This window comes from Eucalyptus grandis, chromosome 7 (assembly GCF_016545825.1).
Source record: "Eucalyptus grandis isolate ANBG69807.140 chromosome 7, ASM1654582v1, whole genome shotgun sequence".
Taxonomy (NCBI): Eukaryota; Viridiplantae; Streptophyta; class Magnoliopsida; order Myrtales; family Myrtaceae; genus Eucalyptus; species Eucalyptus grandis.
In genome coordinates, this window is record NC_052618.1 from 44474662 (window position 1) to 44497863 (window position 23202).

The following is a 23202-nucleotide window of genomic DNA, read 5'->3' on the forward strand; positions in this document are numbered from 1 at the left end:
AAAATGTTTAATGTTGTCTATGAACTTGAATTAATGGAGGGATCACATTGAACATTTTATGCAATTTAGGAATAAATTGAACATGTACTAAAAGTCAATGACAACATAGAATAAATTAAAAAGTTTAGAGGCAACATTATACCTTGGGATAAAGTTGAAGGATTACATTACATATTGGGCTAAAGTTTAACGTAGACTAGCGAACAAATCACGGGAGAGCAATAGGACCCACCACCACGTGACTCATGTAAGAATCCTAATGACGCTTCGGGATTCGAACTCCTCCACCTTGTGAGGGAAAGAGCTCCAACAACTGCACCGCTGCGGCATGGTTTCAATACATTTGTTTGTAAGATAGAAAATATTTAAATTTTATGGTGAGATATGCTGGTGGCGAAATAAAATTGTCAATTGAAAGATTTGTCTACTTAAATATTCTTGAAGAAGAAACTATATTGCATTCCCTTAAATAGGAGCTTCCTTTATATAATAATAACAATAATAATAATAATAATAATAATAATAATAATAATAATAATAATAATAGATAGATATGATAGATAGATTAATCACATACGCCTGGTGGCACTAAGGTAAGGAATCTGATTACGTTCAAAGATACAATCTACCAATAAAAGTGAATGTCCTCATATTACAGAATCTTCAATTTGTTATGTGACTAAAGTTTTGAACGGAAATGTAATTATCAATTTCTAAATGATTGTTTCTCAACCACATCATCTGATGGTGAGTTTTATTAAAAATAAATATAACACTAATGTTTCTAGTAAATGATTTGTAATGTTCTCATTTCAAACCTTTATGATAGTATATAATACGCATTGGTTTATTGAATATTTATTTGAATATTAAGGCAAAAATAATTATGATTACATTCTAATATTTTGCAATGGTGATGAAATTTTTCCTAAATAAATCAACCAGTTCGCTTGTTATGTTGAAGTAACTTAAGTGTTTTTGATACATATATGAAATTCTAATCTTGATTTGGATTATAATTTCAAAATTTTCAAATAACATAATTTTTTACTTGGACATAATGGATTTTCTGCTTCTCTTTTAATATTTTCAATCATCTAATGATTTTTATTGTAATCTTTGACGTCTAATATCATTTTTAATGATATCTTAAGTGTCTTTTGTTTTGAAATCTGTTGATTTTTCTTGGCCTTTTTTTCTTGCGTCTTTGCTCAATTTTGCCTTGTGTAATGGCTAGACCCGTTAAACGAGTGGTCTGGGTCAAGTTTGGATCGGGTCAAAATGGTCCGACCCAAATCGACCCATTTAATCCGTTATGACCCATTTATTAAAATGCTAAAATTTTGACCCATACCACCCATTTAACTAAACTCTAAGAAAGTTTATTATATATATATATATATATATTAAAAAATGGTATTGCTAAAATAGTTTTATACAACACAAATTTAATGGACAATTTTATAATTTTTAAAATAATTATTTTAAAAAATAGAATTTTAATTATTTTTAAATTAATTTTTAAATTTTAAATTTTAAATTTTAAATTTCTTTTTTGTTCTTCTTCTTCTTTGGTGGGCGCCATTACTCACACGATGGTCGGCAACCGACCATAGGCGCAGCCTCGAGCTTACTCAGGTCGCTAATGCCCGAGCTCGAGGCTCCTCGCCTAATCCAGCGAGGCTCAAGCCACTGATGCCTCGGCGAGGCCTCCGCCTGCTGCATCCGTGAGCCTGAGGCTCACCTGGCCCATCCCGGCCATCGCCGTGCCGCCGATCGGAGGAAGAAGAAAGAAAAAAAGGAAAGAAAAAGAAAAGAAAATTATAATAAAAAATAATTATAATTTGGGTTTTTATAAAAATATTTTTGTAGTTAAAGAGAGAGAAGATAGAGATTATGAGGTTTTGGGTGAAAATGGGTTTTAAATCCAACCCATTTAGGACCCACTTAAGACCCACCTATCAAAGTTTTTAATTGTTAAACCCATTTAACTACCTTTTGTCAAAAAACAAGTAACCAATTTATGGCCCATTTATGATTTAAATGGGTAAAAATGGGTCTAAGACCCATTTTGACACCTCTAGTAATGGCCCCTTTTTGGTCTTTCACACATTTGACTAGATTACCAATTCAGTTGGCCTTCTTTTTTCTGTTAAATTAGATACACGTGCCTTCAATAGTTTGCAAAATGGCTAAATTCGACGAAAAAGAAACGGAATTTCTCTTGACTATGATCACCATACATCTGTATATAAAAATTAGCTGATCACCTGATGAAAGAGTCCAAGGCACCTCCAATGTCCTGTCGCCTAAAGAGTTCCAAGAATCCAGATTTTAATCGATAGATGCCATCATCATCAAGATGTCTTAGTTCCAATGCCGAAATGAAGGGCACCGTTGCCAGTATTGACAAGACAAACTTGTATATCATCTGCCGACACATACATGATTTCTTCATAACCACCATCCAAGTCGCTCACAACCGTGGTCCAATAATTAACATCAATGTATAGGTCGAATGAAGGAGTCTGATTATTTTCATCATAGTTTCCATACCAAACGATGCCTAATCAAGTAGGTGTTGTTCTTGCCTTGGTCTGGTTTTAAAGTGTAACAATTTCTCTTTCCGTTGGGAAAACTCCTCTAAATTATTCCAATACTGTCGAAAGCCTTCAGATATGAACCTTGTGGATATCTGCTTGTTTTGACCAGAGTCTCGAACCATTCATCGGTTTCGTATCTTTTCCGATGTCATCATCAGTGTATGCATTAGTTGCCCCACAGTCAATACTGATAAAACCTTGTAAGTTTAGAGAGAAAAAACTCAGTGAAATAGAAAAACGATTTATCTTATTGGACTGTTGGAACAAGTTCAGTGTATCTCGATCATTCACATAGTTCAATAGTTATTGTTTCTAACGTGCCGATGATTTGACACTTAGATCAAATAAGTCTGAATACAAAGAAGAGACCACTTGGTTTCAATAGAAGGTCATGACTAATTGAGGGGTACGCAGACAATGAGATAGCCAACATTTCTTGACGTCATAGATAGGACAATGACACTGTATGAAACTTAAACCACGAGACAGGAAAAATATCATGCTGTTGTGGGGAGAAAGGGAGAAGAAAATTGGGGTTGAGGATGTCTACAATTTAGATTTCTCCTCGCCCAAGAGTCTAATTTGTTCTGAGACTTTAACTCATATTTCGCCCTCCTTTTTTCTCTCCTTATGGTCAAGCAAAGCATGCAAACTGTAAATCCTTTAGGACTATTTGGTAAAGTTATTTCTATTCCCCTAATAACTATTTATGTTCTTTTATTCCGGAAAACCGAAAAAAAAAGAATATAAACCTGCTGGGTAAAAAAATTTCATTGAGAATAAAAATTTATTTTTTTGTTTTTGTTTTTGGGAATAGATTTGAACAAAAACAAGAAAAAAAAAAAAAAAAGAAGTAATTTTTGTTCTTGGGAACAATTTCTAGAATCTATTTTTTTCTCTCTCTTCTTTCTTTCTTTCTTCTTCTTTTCCTTTTGGCTAGTCACCGACCTTGGCCGGCTGGCGCCGCGACTAGCAAGAGGAGGTCGACAACCTTACGGAGTGTTGTTGGCTCCCGTGCTGACATCCCGAAGTCGACCCACTTCGATAAAGGAAATGCATACCGTTTCACGTGCCTATGGTCTTTTTCTCCTCGAGCCGATCACTCACGAGTTAGCTAACTTATTGGGTGAAGTCGTTAGGGATATAACCGCGGTAAAATCCCTAAAAGCTACCTAATTGGTTGGATTGACTAAAATCGCGTCCGGTCGATTTTAATCATGAAATTTAATTCGGTTTTGGGAATCGAATATTGGACGTGTCACAATTCATTTTTTAGTATCGCTCTCATCGTCTATCAAATTATTGTGAGTCCGAATTTCAAGAAAGAAATTATCGGAGGATTAATTGAAGACCAAAAGAAAATAGAAAGGGAAAGGAAAGAGAAAGGAAAAGTAGAATAATTGTATTATTTATTTCTTTTTCTCTCTCCTTTTTCTCTCTTTCTCTCTCTCTTCTCTCTTCTCCTCCCCTCCCCTTCAAAAGAGCACTCCACCGCCTACCTCTCCTCTCTTTTCTTTGACTAGTCAAAGCCTCTTCTCTCTCTTTTCTCTTCTTCTCTCTCTCTCTCTCTTTTCCCCATCCCCTCGTGACCGAACCCCTCTCTCCTTCTCCTTCTTTCTTCTTCGTGGAAACAGCGAACCAGAAGCTGCAGCTCGTCGTCTGCTCCGTCGCCGCTCGTCCTGCCGCCGCGCCGCACGCCCGCGCCCGCGCCCGTGCTCGTGCCGCTCGCTGCCGTGCTCCGCCAGCCCCGTCCCTCGCGCCCAGGCGTCTCCCCGTGCGACCCAGCTGCTGTTCCGCACCGACCAGCCTCGTCCGGCCACCTCCGCCACCGCCTAGCCCGCCGGACCTCCCCCACAACCCCCTCGCCCTCCGCCGGCCTCCCTCGCCGCCCTAGCTGCCGGAGGCCCCGATCAACTCCATCCAGCAAGCCCACGGGTGGGTTTCAGCGACTTCGGGCCCGCTTTTGGGCCGTTTCGGCCCGGATCCGCGAGTCGCTTTGGGAACAATCGTTCCTCGAGTCGCCGCCGTCGGATTGATCTGATTTGCGTGCGATTTGGTGAGTAATCTCACTAATCTTGGATTAGTTGGCTAATTATGCTTAAGGTTGGTTTAGATTTAATTAATTATGTTTAGGTTGTTAGATTAGAATAAATTAGCAATTATTAGTGAATTGTGATGTGATTTAGATAAATTGATTGCGCAATTAGCAAGTAGACGGTCTACTAATTATCGAAAGGTTTTGAATTTTCCGACCTTATAGTTCTCCAGGCTAGCCTAAGTGGATATTTTAATATTTAAATATTAATTTTCGAAATTAAATTAAATAATTATTTATTTTCCGAAAATTCAAGGGAGATGGTTCGGAACCGGAATATTTTGCTGATGACTGTGGTGAAGTCCGTTTATTTAATCGGGCTTAATTTGAGTAAAAGGGATTTTAATATTAATTATTTAATATTCGAAATTAAATTAAATAATTATTTATTTTCCGAAAATTCAACTGAGATGGATGGAACCGGAAAATTGCTGATGACTGTAGTGAAGTCCGTTTATGTAATCTTTATTTTAGCTAAATTGAATTTTTAATAATAATTATTTAATTTTCGAAATTAATAAATAAATTATTTATTTTCGGAAATTAAGATTTTGATGGCCGACGATCAAATCTCGTGCTGATCATCGTGGCGCAGTCCGTTTATTTATTTGAGCTCTACGTTGTATGGAATTGAATAAATTGTGATATTTTGAAGATTTACCCAAAATTGATTGGAATCGATTGAGATTGAATTATTGAATTGTTTATGTTGGCTCGTGATCAGTGTATCACCATGGCGAAAAGACGCCCGAGAGCATATTGAATTGTTTATGTTGGCTCGTGATCGGTGTATCACCATGGCGAAAAAACGCCCGAGAGCATATTGAATTGTTTATGTTGGCTCTGTGATCGGTATCACCATGGCGAAAAGACGCCCGAGAGCATATTAAATTGTTTATGTTGGCTCGTGATCATGTATCACCATGGCGAAAAGACGCCTCGAGAGCATATTGAATTGTTTACGTTGGCTCGTGATCGTGTATCACCTGGCGAAAAGACGCCCAGAGCATTGATGGAGCTCGTGACTAAGTGCATGCATCTAAAAGGCACGTGGCTCGGTGACTTGATGTATCACCTTGGCAAAGAGGTCGCCAGAGAATGCACGTAAGGTTCGAGGCACGTGACTCGGAGACTTGGAATGTCGTCCTAGAGAATGCACGTGGCCTCTAGATACTCCTGGGGATTGAATTAAGGACATGTAATCGACTCGCGCCCCGATTTGCTCAAGCGAATGGTCACATTGTGAACAGGACCGACTTTGTGTGAGATCTCGAGGCCAAGGTGTCCTCCGTCCGTGCGGTTTAGGCAACAGAGAGCATGAGAAGCCATTCACCGGCTTAGCGGTAATCGCCAGACAGAATTTATCCCAGTCAGAAAACTATTTCAGACCCCGCCAAGAGCCGAGAGGAAGAATCCGGCAAGGTAACCCTGGAGCGTGAGATCTCAAGAAGGAGCTTTTAAGAAGTTAACATACCCTGTGGAGTGCCCCGAGTATGGCCTCAGTTCACCTAAGTTTCGCTCTTTTGAGATCTCCGTTTGATGCGTAATAGTTATGAAAGGTCTTGCGGGTTTGTATAAAAAGTGTATATAAATTTCAATATGAAAAATATGGCCCCGTTTAATACATCGTTTTTATTGTCCGGGATTTTAACGCTTTCCGCATGTTAAAAATTGAAAGGGTCGGCGATACATCGGTCATCGGGATATCGCATTATAAATCGACTAGCAGGCTGATGTGTGTGCGTGTTCTTCGAGGATCGTATGCGTGACATCCATTTTAAGTGGTATCGAAAGGGAAGTTGAAGATTGAGTGATAAGGAGCGTTGACCATGGGATAAGTTAGTAGGAAAGGCCTTTAAATTCATGGCCGGGTGGTGCATGTCCGTGTTAGCCGAGTGCTAAATTTTTTTTTTTTTTTTTTTGTGTGTGGATCGCTCATCTTCTAATCCAAAGGATTTGGAAGACGGGTTTCAAGATAAAGATTGAACCATGAGCGAGCAGGAGCTGAGAACTCCTAGTGAGAGGACAAATGTCCTTGTGACTCCTGGGATGATGCACTGACAAAGGTCAGTACCCGAGGTGGTTGTGGCAAAGAGTGTTGACTCGCCGCCGAGTGTAAGAGTACCGCGCAGTTGGTAATTAGTGTAGCAATACGTCGAATGATCCTAAGTTCGATAGGATCGTTCATGCTAGTGTTCCTTAGAATTGGATGAGCCAACCACCTCAGATCAAGCCGTTGTGTCACTATCATTACCGCCGTTGTCACCTCACATGTTGAGATCCGAGTGGAGATGTGATCCAGAGCGAGTCATTGCATTCGAGTTGAGGTATAGATCCAGCTTCAGTGTAAATGAAAATCATTGTGGAAAAGATCGAGGTCGAGAGTGGTCCTAGCAATGATGGGGCAACCAGAAGAGTGCATGCTTTCGCCTAATAGAAGATAGAAGATGCACCACAGGTGTCGAATTGTAGAAGGAAGTATGGATAAATCCATGTTCGAAAGAATGACTAGAACATGTTGTGATGATGACTAGCATGGCCATCAGGGGTGAAGGATTGTCAATGGAAGTCCAAGGTAGCATAGGCATAAAGTATCGCCATCAAGCGTAACGCCACTAGGATGGCGAAAGGAATGGGAGAGTAGAATTGATCTTGCACCGATTGGAAAAGAATGTGTTGGAAGTGATTTATCAAAGCAAACAGAGTAGAGTTTCTTGGCCGAGTCAGGTAGAACTTAAATTGTTGAAGTAAAAGTGAAAGAGAAGGGAATCACTAGCAATAGTTGTGCTTGACTAGTTGCCGAGAGTTTGATGTCACATGAATAGTGTGGGCTTATGAAGCATCTTGTGATAAGGAATCATGGTCATGGAATAATCCAGCTTTAATCTATTAGTTTGCGAAAATATCAAGATTATTAAGAGTCGAAAAGAATCTTCTATTTCAATAATCTCGTTGGCCAAAGACAATCCGTTTGTTAGACTGAGGTTGCCAAGATTGATTTGACAACCTGTAAGTGGGATGTGTCAATGAGAAATAGAATGAGAAGAAGGCGGCCGTGATACGTAAAATTTCTAAGAGGGTTCGAAAGGAATTGCTTGAGTTAGATTGAAATTGTAATTGAGATAGCACCAGATAGAGCCACTCTTCGGGCTTCTACCGCACCGTTGTTGTCCGGTGGTAGAATTGAAGATGCAGATAGAAGATTGGATGAATGAGGAATTCATCTACATCAAAGCAGCATCATTTTGGGAAACATCGCTTTGTTTGTGAGAAGAAGAAAGATGGTTTGTCATGCGAGTGTGCATCAACTATCGTCAACTCAATAGGTGAAGATCAAGGACAAGTGTTCCTTGCCAAAGATCAATGAATGGTGACTAGTTACAAAGAGTATCGATGTTTTAAAGGTCGACTTGAGATTATGAAGTCGTCAATTACGAACTGTAAAGGAGGTTGTACGAAAGGCAAAATGTCGTACTTGATATGGTCTTTTACGAGAGTATTAAAGATCGTTTGGCTTGGGAACACTCCGCTTGCCGTCATGGATTTGACAAACAACGTTCAAGGAACATGTGGATCATCGCTTGGATCGTGTTCATTGATGACATCTTAGTCTATTCGAGAAGTGATGAAGAGCATGAGAATCATCTCGAGATTAGTGCTTCGCACTTAAGAACTCACGCTGTATGCTAAGTTTAGCAAATGCGAAGTTTTGCTGACTCGTGTTGCATTCTTAGGTCATGTGATTTCTGAGAAGGAATCTCCGTCTGCCCGAGCAAGATAGAAGCCGTGATCAATTGGCGAGACCGACACAGTGATGTAGATCGAAGTTTTCGGGTTAGCAGTTATTACACTTGCCAGGAAGGGTTCTCATCAATAGCGCTCGCCCGACAAAGCTCCTCAAGAAAGAAGAGAAATTTGTATGGTCGACAAGTGAGCGTAGTTCCCAAGAGCCGAAGGAAAAGCCGACTACCGCACTCCGTGCCGACGATTCCATCTCGATCTTGGGAGGATTCGAGATCTATAAAGGATGCTATTCGGTGGATTGCTGCGTGCCGATGCAACATGGCGAGTTGTTGCATACGCTTCCCGGCAACAGACCTCATGAATTGAATTATCCGACGTATGACTTAGAACCGTAACCATCATATTTGCGTTGAAGATTTGAGGCACTACTTGTGCGAGAAAAATTTCAGATTCACGGACCATCAAAGTCTCAAGTATTCGTTTCTCGTAAGGAGTTGAACATGAGACAAATACTGGATGGAATTGCTGAAAGACTACGATTGTGATATTTTATATCACCCGGAAAGCGAATAAGGTTGTATGCATTGAGCTCAAGTCTTCAATAGCGCAAATTGTTAAGGAGTGGAACTTAATCGAGAGAACTCGACTGAATTCAACCAAACGAGGCAAAGCCACCTCTCGAGTCTTATGGCCACCCTCGAATTGAACCGAATGTTCAAGTCGAATCAAGCAACTCCAACCGACAGATCTAGACGTACAGAGAATTCTTCAAAAGGATACCGAGAAAAGAAAAATCGATTTCAAGTTTCGATGACGGGACTCTAAGGTTCCAAGGACGTTTGGTTGTACTCCGACGATGTAGAGCTAGAGAAGAAATTTTATCCAAGCACATCGTAGCAAGCATAAAGATCCATCCCTGAAGTACTAAGATGTATCAATTTGCGCAACACTACGGGGTGGTTAGGTATGAAGGCGACGCCGCTAGCATGTGGCCAAGTGTTTGACGTGTCGCTATAAAAGCCCAAAGATTGCAAGCCGGGAGGACTTTTTGCAACCTCTCGCGATCCTGCAGTGGAAATGGGACATATCACGATGGACTTCGTGACCGGACTACCAAGGAGTCGAGGGGGAATGATTCGATTGGGGTAGTAGTCGACAAAAACAAAGTCGACTCACTTCATTGCGCTTGAAAGGACTCCGAGTCCTGGATAGACACGCGACCAGATGTAAGGCCAGTGGTTCGTATGCATGGAGTGCCGGTTACGATAACATTTGATAGAGACCCGAGGTTTCATCGCTACTGAAGGGCTTGGGAGTGCTTTAGGTACAAAGCTTCAATTAGTACAAACGTATCATCATTAGACGGATGGCTGGGCCTGAAGAGACAATTCGTACTTTTTGAAGACATGCCGAGAGCATGTGTATTAGACTTCAAAGGAAGTTGGGGGATTAGTTTCATCCGTGGACCCGCCCCTACAACAACAGCTATCGCCAGAGCATCAAGATGGCTCCATTTGAAGCGCTGTATGGCGTAGCATGCGTAACTCCAATATGTTGGGATGAAGTCAAGAAAGGAAGAAATCAAACTCAGAGTTGGTTCAAACGATCGTAGATGCCGCGGCGAATCGCAGACGATTAAAGACAAATACAAAGCAAGGTAAGTTATGCAAATAAGCGCTCGAAGGTCTTTGAATTCCAAGTTGGTGATCACGTTATTCGAAAGTGTCACCAATGAGGGGAACTTCGCGCTTGGTAAGAAAGGTAACCGAGTCCGAGGTACGTAGGTCCGTTTGAGATTCTTGAAAGAATCGGAAACCTAGCGATCGTCTTGCATTGCCGCCAAGTTAGGCGCAAGGCATGACGCCTTCACGTGTCGAGGTTAAGGAAGTATGAGTCGACCACCCACGTGCTCAATTTCGAGAATTGGACGTGGATGACCGTGTGTCATACGTGGAAAGCCCGTTCCAGATTGTCGATCGCAAAGAGCAAGTTCTGCGTATAAAGACCATTCCATTGGTCAAAGTGGTCTGGGCAACACCACAAGATCAAGGAGCGACTGGGGAGACGAAGAAGCCGATGAGACAATTATACCCCCCGCCTTTTTGAGCAAAGTGTGTATGGCTTAAATTTCGAGGACGAAATTTTTATAAGAGGAAGAGTTGCGACATCCCGAAATTCACCCAATTTCGATAAAGTGAAATGTATATCAGTCGGCGTGCCTATGGTCATTTTTCTCCAGCCGATCATTCACGCAGTTAGCTAACCTATCAAGTGAAGCCGTTAAGGGATATAACCGCGGCAAAAATCCCTAAAAGCTACCTAATTGGTTGATTGACTAAAATCGGTCCTGGCCGATTTTAATCATGAAATTTAATTCGGTTTTGGGAATCGAATATTCGTATGTGTCACAATTCATTTTTTAGGATCGTCTCATCGTCTATCAAATTATTGACGAGTCCGAAATTTCAAGAAAGAAATTATCTGAGGATTAATCAAGACCAAAAGAAAAATAGAAAGGGAAAGGGAAAGAGAAAAGGAAAAGTAGAATAATTGTATTATTTATTTCTTTTCTCTCTCTTCTCTCTCTTCTTTCTCTCTCCTCCTCCCCCTTCGTGCGAGCACTCCACCGCCTACCTCTCCTCTCTCTTTTCTTTGACTAGTCAAAGCCTCTTCTCTTTTTCTCTCTTATCTCTTTCTTCTCTCTCTCCTCTTTTTCCCCATCCCCTCGTGACCGAACTCCCTCTTTCTCCTTCTCCTTTCTTCGTGGAAACGGCGAATCCGAAGCCGGCAGCTCGTCGTCCGCCTGCCGCCAGCTGTCCGCCACCGCCGCACGCCCGCGCCCACGCCCCGTGCTCTGCTGCCGCTCGCTGCTGCGCGCGCCCCCCGCCCCGCGCTGTGCGTCGTGGCGACCCACCGGCTGCTCGCACCACTCGCCGCCCGACCACTCGCCACCGCCTGCCCCGCCGCACCTCCCCACAACCCCGCTCCGCCGCCTCCTCACGCCCAGCCGGAGCGTTCCGACGCCTCCGTCAAATAAGCCCACGGAGGGGGTTTCTTGACTGGGCTCCGCTTGGGCCGTTTCTACTTCATCCGCGAGTCGCTGTGGGAACAATCTGCTCCTCACGTCGCGCCGGGACCAGATCCGATTTGCGTGCGATTTGGTGAGTAATCTCACTAATCTTGGATTAGTTGGCTAATTATGCTTAAGGTTGGCTTAGATTTAATTCACTGTTTAGTTGTTAGATTAGAATAAATTAGCAAATTATTAGTGAATTGTGATGCGATTTAGATAAATTGATTGCGCACTAGCAAGTAGACGTGGTCTACTAATTATTGGAAGTGCTTTCTTGAATTTTCCCGACTTCTTTAGTGGCTCCAATAGGCTTTTCTGGACTATGATATTTTTAGTTTAAATATTAATTTTCAAAATTAAATTAAATAATTATTTATTTTCCGAAAATTCAAGGGAGATGGTCTGAACCGAATATTGTGCTGATGACTGTGGTGAAGTCCGTTTATTTAATCGGGCTTTAATTTGAGCTAAATGGGATTTTTAATATTAATTATTTAATATTCGAAATTAAATTAAATAATTATTTATTTTTCCGAAAATTCAACTGAGATGGTCTGAACCGGAAAAATTATGCTGATGACCGTGGTGAAGTCCGCTTATGTAATCGGGCTTTATTTTTGAGCCAAATTGAATTTTTAATAATAATTATTTAATTTTCGAAATTAATAAATAAATTAATTATTTTTCGGAAATTAAGATTTTGACAATACCACCGAAATCTCATGTTGATCGTCGTATAATCCGCTTATTTATTTGAGCTCTACGCTATATGGAATTGAATAAATTGTGATATTTTAGGGATTTACCCTAAATTGATTGGAATCGATTGAGAGATTGAATTATTGAATTGTTTAAGTTGGCTCAGGATCAAACAGATCACCATGGCGAAAAGACGCCCCGAGAGCATATTGAATTATTTATGTTGGCTCCGTGATCGTGTATCACCATGGGCGAAAAGACGCCCCGAGAGCATATTGAATTGTTTATGTTGGCTCATGATCGCGATCATCACCATGGCGAAAAGACGCCCGAGAGCATATTGAATGCGAAAAAGACGCCCGAGAGCATATTGAATTATTTACGTTGACTCGTGATCAAGTATCACCATGGCGAAAAAGACTTTGATTATTGAATTGTTTATGTTGGCTCGTGATCGTTGTATCACCATGCGAAAAAGACGCCCTTCCGATTATAGTTGAATTGTTTATGTTGGCTCGGATCGGGCAGCATCACCATGGCGAAAAAAGACGCCCGAGAGCATATTAAATTGTTTATGCTGGCCTGTGATCGCTGGTATCACCATGGCGAAAGACGCCCGAGAGCATATTGAATGCGAAAAGACGCCCAGAGCATATTGAATTATTTATGTTGACTCTGCGATCGTGTATCACCATGGCGAAAAGACGCCGAGAGCATATTGAATTGTTTATGTTGGCCTTGATCGTGTAATACCATGGCGAAAAAGACGCCCGAGAGCATATTGAATTGTTTATGTTGGCTCAGATCGTGTATCACCATGGCGAAAAAGACGCCCGAGAGCATATTAAATTGTTTATGTTGGCTCTTTGATCGCATCACCATGGCGAAAAAGACGCCCGAGAGCATATTGAATTGTTTACGTTGGCTCGTGATCACAGTATCACCTTTGGCTAAAAAGACGCCCGAGAGCATGATGGAGCCTCGTGACTATGCATGCATCTAAAAGTGGCACGGCTCTGGACTTGATGTATCACCTGGGCAAAAGAGGTCGCCCTAGAGAATGCACGTGGCCCAAGGTTCGAGGCACGTGACTCTGAGACTTGGAATGTCGTCCCAGAATGCACGTGGCCTCGCTTAGATACTCCTGCTGGGGATTGAATTAGATGACATGTAATCGATGTCTCCGATTTGTTTGAAGAATGGCCGTTATTGTGAATCGGGACTCGACTTGGCAGCAGAGATCTCGAGCGCCGCAGGTTCTCCGCCCGTGCGTGTTTAGGCAGCCCGTAGTATAACAGTTTACTAATCCTGCTTAGGTAGAACTCGCCGAGACGTAGTCTTATCCCAGCTTGGGGAAAACCATTTGTGACCCCGCCTCAAGAGCCGAGGAGGAAGAATCCGAGAAGGAGAACTCAAGGTGAGATCTCGAAGAAAGGATTTTTGAAAGAAGAAGACAATTCTTAGAGGGGCCTTGAGTATGGCCTAGTGTACCATCTAAGTTTCGTCTTCTTTCGAGAGATTCTCGTTTGGATGTGAATAGTTATGAAAGGGCAGGTTTGTATAAAGTGTGGTTATAAATTTCAATATGAAAAATATGGCCTCGTTTTCTATCCCATCGTTTATTATCTGGGGATTTTAATCGCTTCCGCATGTGCTTAAAAATTGGGCTACCGCGATACATTGTCCCATATCGCATTATAAAATCGACCTAAATGGAGAAGGATGTGTGCGCGGCTGCAGGGATCGGGGCGTGACACACTGAGATGCCAAGCGTGGCAAGGCTCGACCTTGCCTTGGCTAGGTGTGGTCGACTTCGCCCTACCCGGGGCCGTGGTCCAACGATGCCAAGCCTTGTTAGTGGCCGGGTGAGCTCGGTTCACCGATCTCGGGCGAGGTCGACCCGCCTGCCCAAGGCGGGGCCGAGCCCGGCCACGGCGGGGCTCGCTCTTTCCCTGCCGGCGCGACACCGGCCCCGCTAGGCTAGGGGAGGCCAAGGCTTGCCTGCATCTAGCGAGGCTAAGGCTCGGCGCTAGGCTAGGCCTTCTCGGTGAGCTCATTATCCAAAAGAAAATTAAAAAAGAAATAGAAAAAAAGGAAAATGTAATAAAATATAATAAAAGAATTAAAATATTAAAAGAAATAAAAAAATCTAAGAATCCTACCAAACATATTTCTATTCCAAAAATAGAAATTTTGGAAGCTATCAAACATATTCTTTTGCTCATAAATTGTTTCCCGAGAATGTAATCGGAAAAATCATTTCTCATAAAAAATTATTCAAGGAGAATCGTTACCAAATGCGCCCTTAGCATCTCATGCAAACTCATGGGAACGAAAAACTTTTCTCTTAGCATGTCATGCGAACTCAAAACTTTTCTCAACGCTGGAGAGAGAGAGAGAAACCTGGTTGGGCTTGAACCACAGGGACTAGTGCTGAAGCTAAACCAGCGAGCAACGCAAACGAGAAAGCTGTAATTGATCTTGCCATTGTCACGGAGCAGTGGAGATTGTCGAAGAGAGACGTGTGAGGAAGATATGCATGCACGCCTTTTATATTTATAGCGTGAGCTCTCCGTTTATCCGTTTAACCGGCATCATCTTAATGGCTATAGACCTGTATATTTCATTAGTCTCATCTTTAATGTCAAATTACTAAGAGGATCGGAAGTACACGCAACCTCATGTGGTGCTCGCTCGCCCCCGCATCACTCTCATCTTGAATTTTCTTCAGTTTATAAATGATCGAGTCATGGCTCGAATGCTATAAGCCCAAGAATTGAAGCTAGGTCTTCATCTGCAGATGTACGAAAGTTAAGTGCCGCAATTAATCTCAAATAGACAGCTTTTGATTGATCACGTATGGTCCATTGGTAAATTCAAACAATACGTCGTGATGCGCTATTTTTTTTATTTTTATATGTATCATTATTACAATACACCGTGGAATTGACTATATTTTTTTGGCTAGAGGCATCCACATTGAAAACCACACGGTATACAATGAGAAGGAAAAGTAATTTTTAGGAGGATGAGTTTTGGCTCACATTTTCAGCAATTGGCAATAATTTATTGCTATGAAGTTTCGTTGCTACTTCTATATCATTTGTAATGACCACTGATCGAACCATCGCTATCAACGAATCTACCATGGTTTGGACAAAACCACCTTGCTTGCCATGCTCCATCACCTTACATGTACCATTACGTCATGTCCACACTAATGGGAAAAGCCCCGAAAGTGCTCATTCAACTTAGAGGTAGGATTCGACCAAAAAAGAAAAACTTAGAGGTAGGATATCGTGCAATTTTCAGGCTCCAGCAATATGGGAGTAATTCGCAACGACTCCTCATTGATTTGTAATTCAACAATTTACGGGAATACATGGACATAGCTTTACGAATTAACCATTTTTTGTTCCACCGGCCCCTTCGCTCTCCCATGCGAGTGGGATTTATGCAAGAAAGCCATTAATTTTTCTTCACTTTAACAGTGGAATCCATATTATGTCTCTGGTGTAATCAGACGTTCGGTCACTGCTGAACTTGTACGATCCAGCCAGGTTCAAGATCGACATTTTCTCGTCAGTCACCGGGAGCAAGAAAGCTCTTGATGAAGCATCTCATAAGAAAGTTTAAACCCAGAATCATAGGCCGCCGGAATATCTTGCTTAAAAGTATTTTAATATAGATCGACAAGAAAGAGATTAAGGTAACGATAAAGACAAAAAGTTCTATTTATTTCTGTGAATAATAAATGATTTGAAATTTTTTTAAAAAATGATCGCATACATTGTTTACACAAAACATATTTTTATCGTTTACGAGAATATTTAGATATAAATTATTATTGATAATGAAAACTTTTCCAATGTTTAATTATTCCAAGCGATACAAACTATTAATGTTAAAAAATTAAAATCATTCATTTTTCCCGAAACAAACAAAATCTAAAAATATCATAACTTTCATGCGGCGTCACTTAAATATCAAAACTTTTCAAATGATCACTTGAGTAGCATATTAGTGAAAACGATTACTTAAGTGCTTCTAGTGACAAATTTTGGCGATTTGTTCTACGTGTTTTCTTTTTTTTTAAATTTTAATTCCGCATAGCTTTCTTAACAGAAATTAATCAGGAGGTGGCGCGCGACCAAGGAGAGCTATGACACGCTGGACCCCAATTGGAAGGAGGCAGCGATGAAGGCGTGGGTGATTCCTGGAGGTGATGGTCATGAACAAATGTTTCACACTTGAGATCTTGAGGACCATGGCGCAGTCGATGGACGATATATGCACCCAACGACCCTTATCGTCAGCGACCACGGAAAGCTTTACATAATACCTCTCCGGTTGGTCTATATGAAGAATCACGTTGAACTAGATCACCAATAACTCAATTCTAATTTTTCTGCGCAAAAACAAAGGTCATAGACCAGCATAAACTGCAAGTTATTTTTGGCTGATTGGATTTCACCCAAATCACACTTGCCCTCATCCTTCCTCTCTACGTCATTTCTTCAATGACCTCAACTCTGCTTCTACTAGGGCTCACAATGCTGCAGGTAATCAGCTGCAGTTTTAATTGTAATTTCAAGGGATTAGGATTGGGGATTGCTTGGCCCTAATTTAACCCCAACTAGTCAATTTGGGTAAGAACTAAGGCGAACAAGTTGTTTTTGGCTGATTGGATTTCTCCAGCAAGCCACGTTAGCTTATACATAATAAATTATGCTATGTCGGATTTTACGGTAAAGAAAATTGTTGATGACACTTAAGTAATTTTTTTTATTTTTTATTTTTTTATAAATAGGTAGTCAAGTGCTTACTCAAGAAGTTTTGACAATGAAGTGTGTGTCATACAAAAAATTACGGCATATCTTATGTCTTTTCCCCTATTAAGGTATAAATGGAGCAAGAAAGGGATACGTCACCACACAATCAAATGTGAAATTATCTATCGCCTTAAGCTTGCTGGGATACTCTTATGTAACATGTAGGAGGAAATCACAAGTGGAATTAGATAATCGTGATTGGGTGTCATCTCTAACACTACCTATTTAGCATGGCGGTGGTGGTACACTTAGCGGCACATGAACAGTTACGGCTTCAGCTAAAGATTCACACATGAGACTTATGTCTTCAACTGCAGAGTTTAGGAGGACACAGAAGGTTCTAATAAAAGAAAGCTTACGGGAAGGTCCGGTCACCCCATGCTGTTCCAAAAAGGAAAAGAGAAGTCTTATTTGTACCTCTTAGCATATGCCATATATTATGACAAGTAAGGAGCCTTCAAAAGAAATATTCCTAGTAATCATATAAGGCAGTGATTATTTGAGGTAAATATTACCTGAAACATCATGGGACCTCGCCCATCTTATACGAGATTTGAGGTGTCAAAGGATAAGTGTTGAATTTCCACATTTACCTTGCAAGGTACACCATCACCGTCAAACCCCAGAGCGGCCAATTCAATGAAGCCGGTTGATTCCATCTCACTTTTTCTGGCATGACTATGGCCAGACACTCTTCAGTTTAGCTAAGATGTGACTCGTGTCTGGCCTCTTAATTGCATATGGCGAAGCACATCACGAAATCCCCATCTTCACGACTTTCCAGCTGTCATTCGTTGGGTCCGCGTGCTCTACATCTCCGCTTTTGACGATTGGAGTCACCCACTGCATTTTCTTCTCCGGTTTATATTGACCGAGTCATGGCTGCAATCCAAAAGACCAAGACTTGCAAGCTAGGTCTTCGTCAGCATGTGTCCAAGTCTCGGGACCACAATCAATTTGATTGGTGACATATAAACTGGGGTTGTTAAATCTGTAGCAATATATCATATTATGCGTTAATTTATTATTTACCATAACATTATTACCATGAATTATTTTTATTTTTCTGGCCGGAGGCAATCGCCTTCGGTTTAGCTAAGATGTGACGTGTGTCTGGCATTGCAGATGGCGAAGCACATCACGACATCCCTATCTTCGCGACTTTCCAAGTTGACATGCCCTGGGTCTGCAGTGCTTCGCTACATCTCCGCTTTTGACGATTGGAGTCGCCCACTGCATTTTCCAGTTTATAATGACCGAGCCATGGCTAAATCCAAAAAAAGACCAAGACTTGCAGCTAGGTCTTCGTCAGCATATGTCCAAGTCTCAGCACCACAATCAATGTTAATACGCAGCTTTTTTGATCGATGACATGTAGATCATTGGTAAATCTGAAGCAACATATTATGTTATGCGCTAATTTGTTATTTACCATATCATTATTATCATGAATTATTTTTATTTTTCCGGCCGGAGGCATCCGCCTTCAGTTTAGCTAAGATGTGACTTGTGTCTGGCCTCTTAATTGCAGATGGTGAATCACCAGACGACATCCCGATCTTGACGGCTTTGGAAGCCTAGCTCACGTTGGAGCCGTTCGGATATTCCTTGGGTCCGCAATGCGCTCTCTTTCCTCTTTGATAATTGGAGTTACCCACTGAATTTTATGTGGTTCATATTGACCGACCCATGGTTACAATACAAAAAAGACCATGACTTGCAGCGAGGTCTTCGTCAGCATGTGTCCAAGTCTCAGGACCACAATCAATGTCAATGCACAGCTTTTTGGATTGATGACATATACACCATCCGTAAATCTAAAAGCAATATATCATGTTATGTGTTAATTTAGAGCGCCTATGATAAAATCTCTAATTTTTTATTTCTTTATTTTTTTTTTTATATTTTGGAACGAATTTAGAATAAAAATCCGTTAGATAACGTAATTTTATTTTTTTATTTATTTATTTCAAACAGATTTATTCCTAAATAAATTTGACCAAAAATCAAAAGCTTAAAATTTTTAAGCTTTTTCTATTTTCTAACAAAAGTAAAATGAAACTCTTCTTATTGTTGCTCACTCTCATCATCGCTCATCGCCCACCCGCCAATGCCAAATGCTCGTCGCCACCCCCTAGAAACAAAAATTTTATTCTCATATTATTATTTTTTTCGATAAAACGTAAATTTCTTGAATAGCTATCAAACGCTTTTCCGAAACTCGCCATGAATTTAAAATTTGAAATCAAATCTTGGCCAAAAATTAATTTTTATTTCAGAATTTTTGTCATACGCGCCCTTATTATTTACCATATTATAATTACAATGAATTAGCTTTATTTTTCCTGCTGGAGGCATCTGCCTTTAGTTTAGCTAAGGCGTGACCTGTGTTTGGCCTTTTAATCGCGGATGGCGAAGCACAAGACGACATCTCTATCTTCACGGCTTTCCAAACCTAGCTTATGTTGGAGCCGTCCGGATATTCCTTGGGTCGGCAATGCTCTCTATGCCTCCTCTTTGATGATTGGAGTCACCCACTGAATTTTCTTCGGCTTATATTGACCGATCATGGCTACAATACAAAAGACCAAGATTTGCAGCTAGGGTCTTCGTCAGCATGTGTCCAAATCTCAAGACCATACTCACGTCAATACACTGCATTTTTTATTGATGACATATAGATCATTGGTAAATCTGAAGCAATATATTATGTTATGGGCTAATTTATTATTTACCATATCATGATCACCATGAACTATCTTTTATTTTTCAACTGGAGGCATCCAACATGAAACCAGTAAGGTAAATTATAATAAGGAAGAGTAATAAATAGGAGGATGAGTTTTACTCACGTTTTCAGTAGTTTTTTTTTTTTTTTTGGGTCGAAAATGTTTTCAGTAATTGGCATGGTCGGAAATACCTGATTGACAACAATGTTTTCATGGGAGATAAGAATTTCTAGCTCAATGCCATGTCTATATTATTTGCCACTTACTGAACAGACCATCAATATGAATGAACCTTACCATGGTTTAGGGGAACCACCTTCGATTGCCATGCGTCACAATGGAAGGTTAATTTGTGGCATCCTGCAAAAAATTTCATGGCAATTTCTGGAGGCATTACAAATCCTATGGAAAAGTGAATGGTTGTGTCAAAGTTGAAGTATGTTGTGCCTCTAGACCGAAAATTGTGATAGATTAAGGCCGAACACTTTAATGGAAAGATATCTTATGTTCTCGGGTTATCAAAGTTGGTACTATAGGATAATTTATAATGAGAATTTTATTCTTGGCTATGCACCTTATGGATTTGATTTTTTGGATTTATGTTGCAAGCTTTATGGCCAAGTGAATAAGTGTAATTAGGTATTTATATAAGTAGGAAATTAAGGTGGGATTATTAGGAATGATGGTGGGCTGGATAATTAAGGACCAAACCAGCCCATAGCCCCACCATTTGGCCCTTTTGGCCTGGCCCGCGAAGCCCAAAGGAAAGGGCTGCCGTTCGACCGACCCAAGGAGCCCAATGGGCTGTCGACTAAAGGGGAGAGGCCGACCCAACCAGCCCATCCTCTGCATGGCACTAACAAGGGCTTAGGGACTTACCAAGTGTCATCTTGCATGCAAAGTAATGATTACATGCTAATCATGAGGGGGAAGAAAAGAAGAAGGGGCGGATTGAGCAAGGGGGGTGCCGCACGAGAAAGGGGGAAAGAGAGAGAGAGAGAGAGTGATTGTCCGAGAAAAGAGAGGAAGAGATAAAGGGAGAGAGCAAGCGAGCAAGAGAAGAAGGGGAAGAGGGAGGCCGTTTCGCTGCCATTCGTCTCGCCGCCGTTGAGCCACTTTGCCTCGCCGTGTGCTTGCTGTGTTTTTGCTTTGGATTAGAGGCAATGAGAGTCCATTGATCTATCCCTTGCTTGTTGTGTTTTGTGTGTGATGAATGGTGAATTTCGGATGTGGATGAAGTGTGAAATTTCGGAGTTATAGGAGTTGTGTTTTAGCCTAGTATTCTGTTTCTGGAAAACAGTCCGACCTTGATGATTTCGTGAGTTTCATGCAATGTTCTAGTTGGAATCTGACTTCAAATTCTGATGAAAGTTGTAAAGGACTTTTGGAGAATAACATATCAAAATTTGAAAGGAAACGTACGAGTATAGGTCGATGAAACCATTTTTCTTTGATGAAGTTAGATCTGGAAACTGTTATGATGATCTATTGTGATTCTGTGAATTTCAAAGTGATTATCTAGTCCGAATTTGATCTTGTGTTCTTGATAAGAGTTGTAGACGACATCTTGAGGAGAAACATACTAAAATTTGAGGATAAACGGACAAGTAATGATCGGGGAAAACAATTTTCTTTTGAAAAGGATAAATCTGGACAGTGAACCGAGCGATAGGAAGAGTTATAAAATTATAGATTTTAATCCAGAAGGAATTAAATTTCGATTTATTCAAGAGACTTTTACCTCTATGTCTCAATTGTAATATATTTAAAATCTCAGAATTTTTGGAGTTCATTTAAGGGTTAATCAAAATTATTTCCGAAACTGTGTAAAAAGTGGTACTGAATTTCTTTTCTGTGATGACGATGATTTATGTGATTGATTTAAACTTTCTCAGCGACATCTGCATTTTCTGCTTCACTTCGACCTAAAAACAGTGCTATTTTCTGCTCAGTCAAAACATTTATCAGGAAATCGAGAAACAGATATGATTCTCGGGATGAAGAAATAATCAATTTTGATAAATTATATATCAATCGATTTTTAAGTAGCTTATTTTAGAGAAATAAAGAGAGAAATTGAATGCATATATGCAAGTGGAAATCAAGAACTCTAAATTGGAAAATCCTTTGAGAGTCTATGAGCTTTATTTAAAAGAAATTGGGATTAGGATTTTCTATTTGAGGAAATCCTTTTTGTTTTGTGATCTTCCCAATTCTTTTCCATTTTAGCCAAACACTCTTTTTCCTTTTCTCTCTCTCTCTTTCTTTCTTCTTTTCTTTTTCTCCCCCTTTCCCTATCTTTTTCCTCGTGCAAAATGCCCTCCACCGTATGCCTTTGCTGTCTTCAACTTTGCTTCTCCTTTCTTTTATACTTTTGACTTTTCAACACTTATCATCTCTCTTATCTTCTTCTTCTTCTCTCGTAACCGACCCTCCCTCCTCTTGTTCGTGCGAACCAGCAAGGGCAGAAACAGAGAGAGCAACTTGTTGTCACAACCAGCAGCCAGAATCAGAGCCAAGGCCGTCGTGCCGGAGTACCGCCGTCGTCCGTCTCCTCTCCGCTCGAACGCTCTCCGCCCTTCTCTCTCCTCTCTTTCCCTCACCGTTCGAACAAAGACAGAAACAAAAGCAGAACAACAGCACCGAGAGAAGAAGAAGATCAGATCAGCTCGTCGTCGCCGCCTTTCGCCGTCGTCGTCGCCCACCGAAGCCGGAGTCGCTGCCGCTGCTCCGTGGCTGCCCGCGCACCCTCCGCTCTCTCTCTCTCCTTCCTTCCTTTGGTTCGAGCAAGCTCAAACAACAGAAGCAAAAGTAGTGACTAGCGACACTCGAAGGAGCTGCAGCAATGCCGGAGCTGCTGCGCTGTTGTGCCGTTGGGCCAAAGCGTCACCTCGCCGCCGTTCGCCTCATGCTCGCTCGCCGTGCGCCGTCTGCCCCCTATTCGATCGAGTTGCCATTCAGCTCCTGTTCGGCCTCTATTCAGCTCCGTTTTGGCCAGCACAGGCTACGATTCGGCCACCTCCAGCCACCATGCGCCACCACCTCGACCTGTCGGAGCTCCACCGAACCCTAGCTGCCCTTGACCAGCTCGAATCAGCCTCGGAACCGCCCCTTCCAGCAGCGATCAGAGAGTGCAGAAAATGGGTATTGCAGAGGGTTTTGGCCCGTTTTGGCCATTTTCCGAGCCCGGATGCTCGGCCCACTTTGAGGAAAGTCAATCCTCGCGTCGAACCCGTCGTTTTGAATAAGTTTTACTCACTAATGCCTTCTTAGTGCGCTAATTATAATTAAAGGTTTATTAGTGTTAATTAAGTGTAATTAGGTTTTTAGATTAGAATTGATTAGTGATTATTAGTTAATTGCTTTACATATTAGTTGTGTGATTAGTGTAATTAGATAGAGAATTGTCTATAGTATTTATTGGATG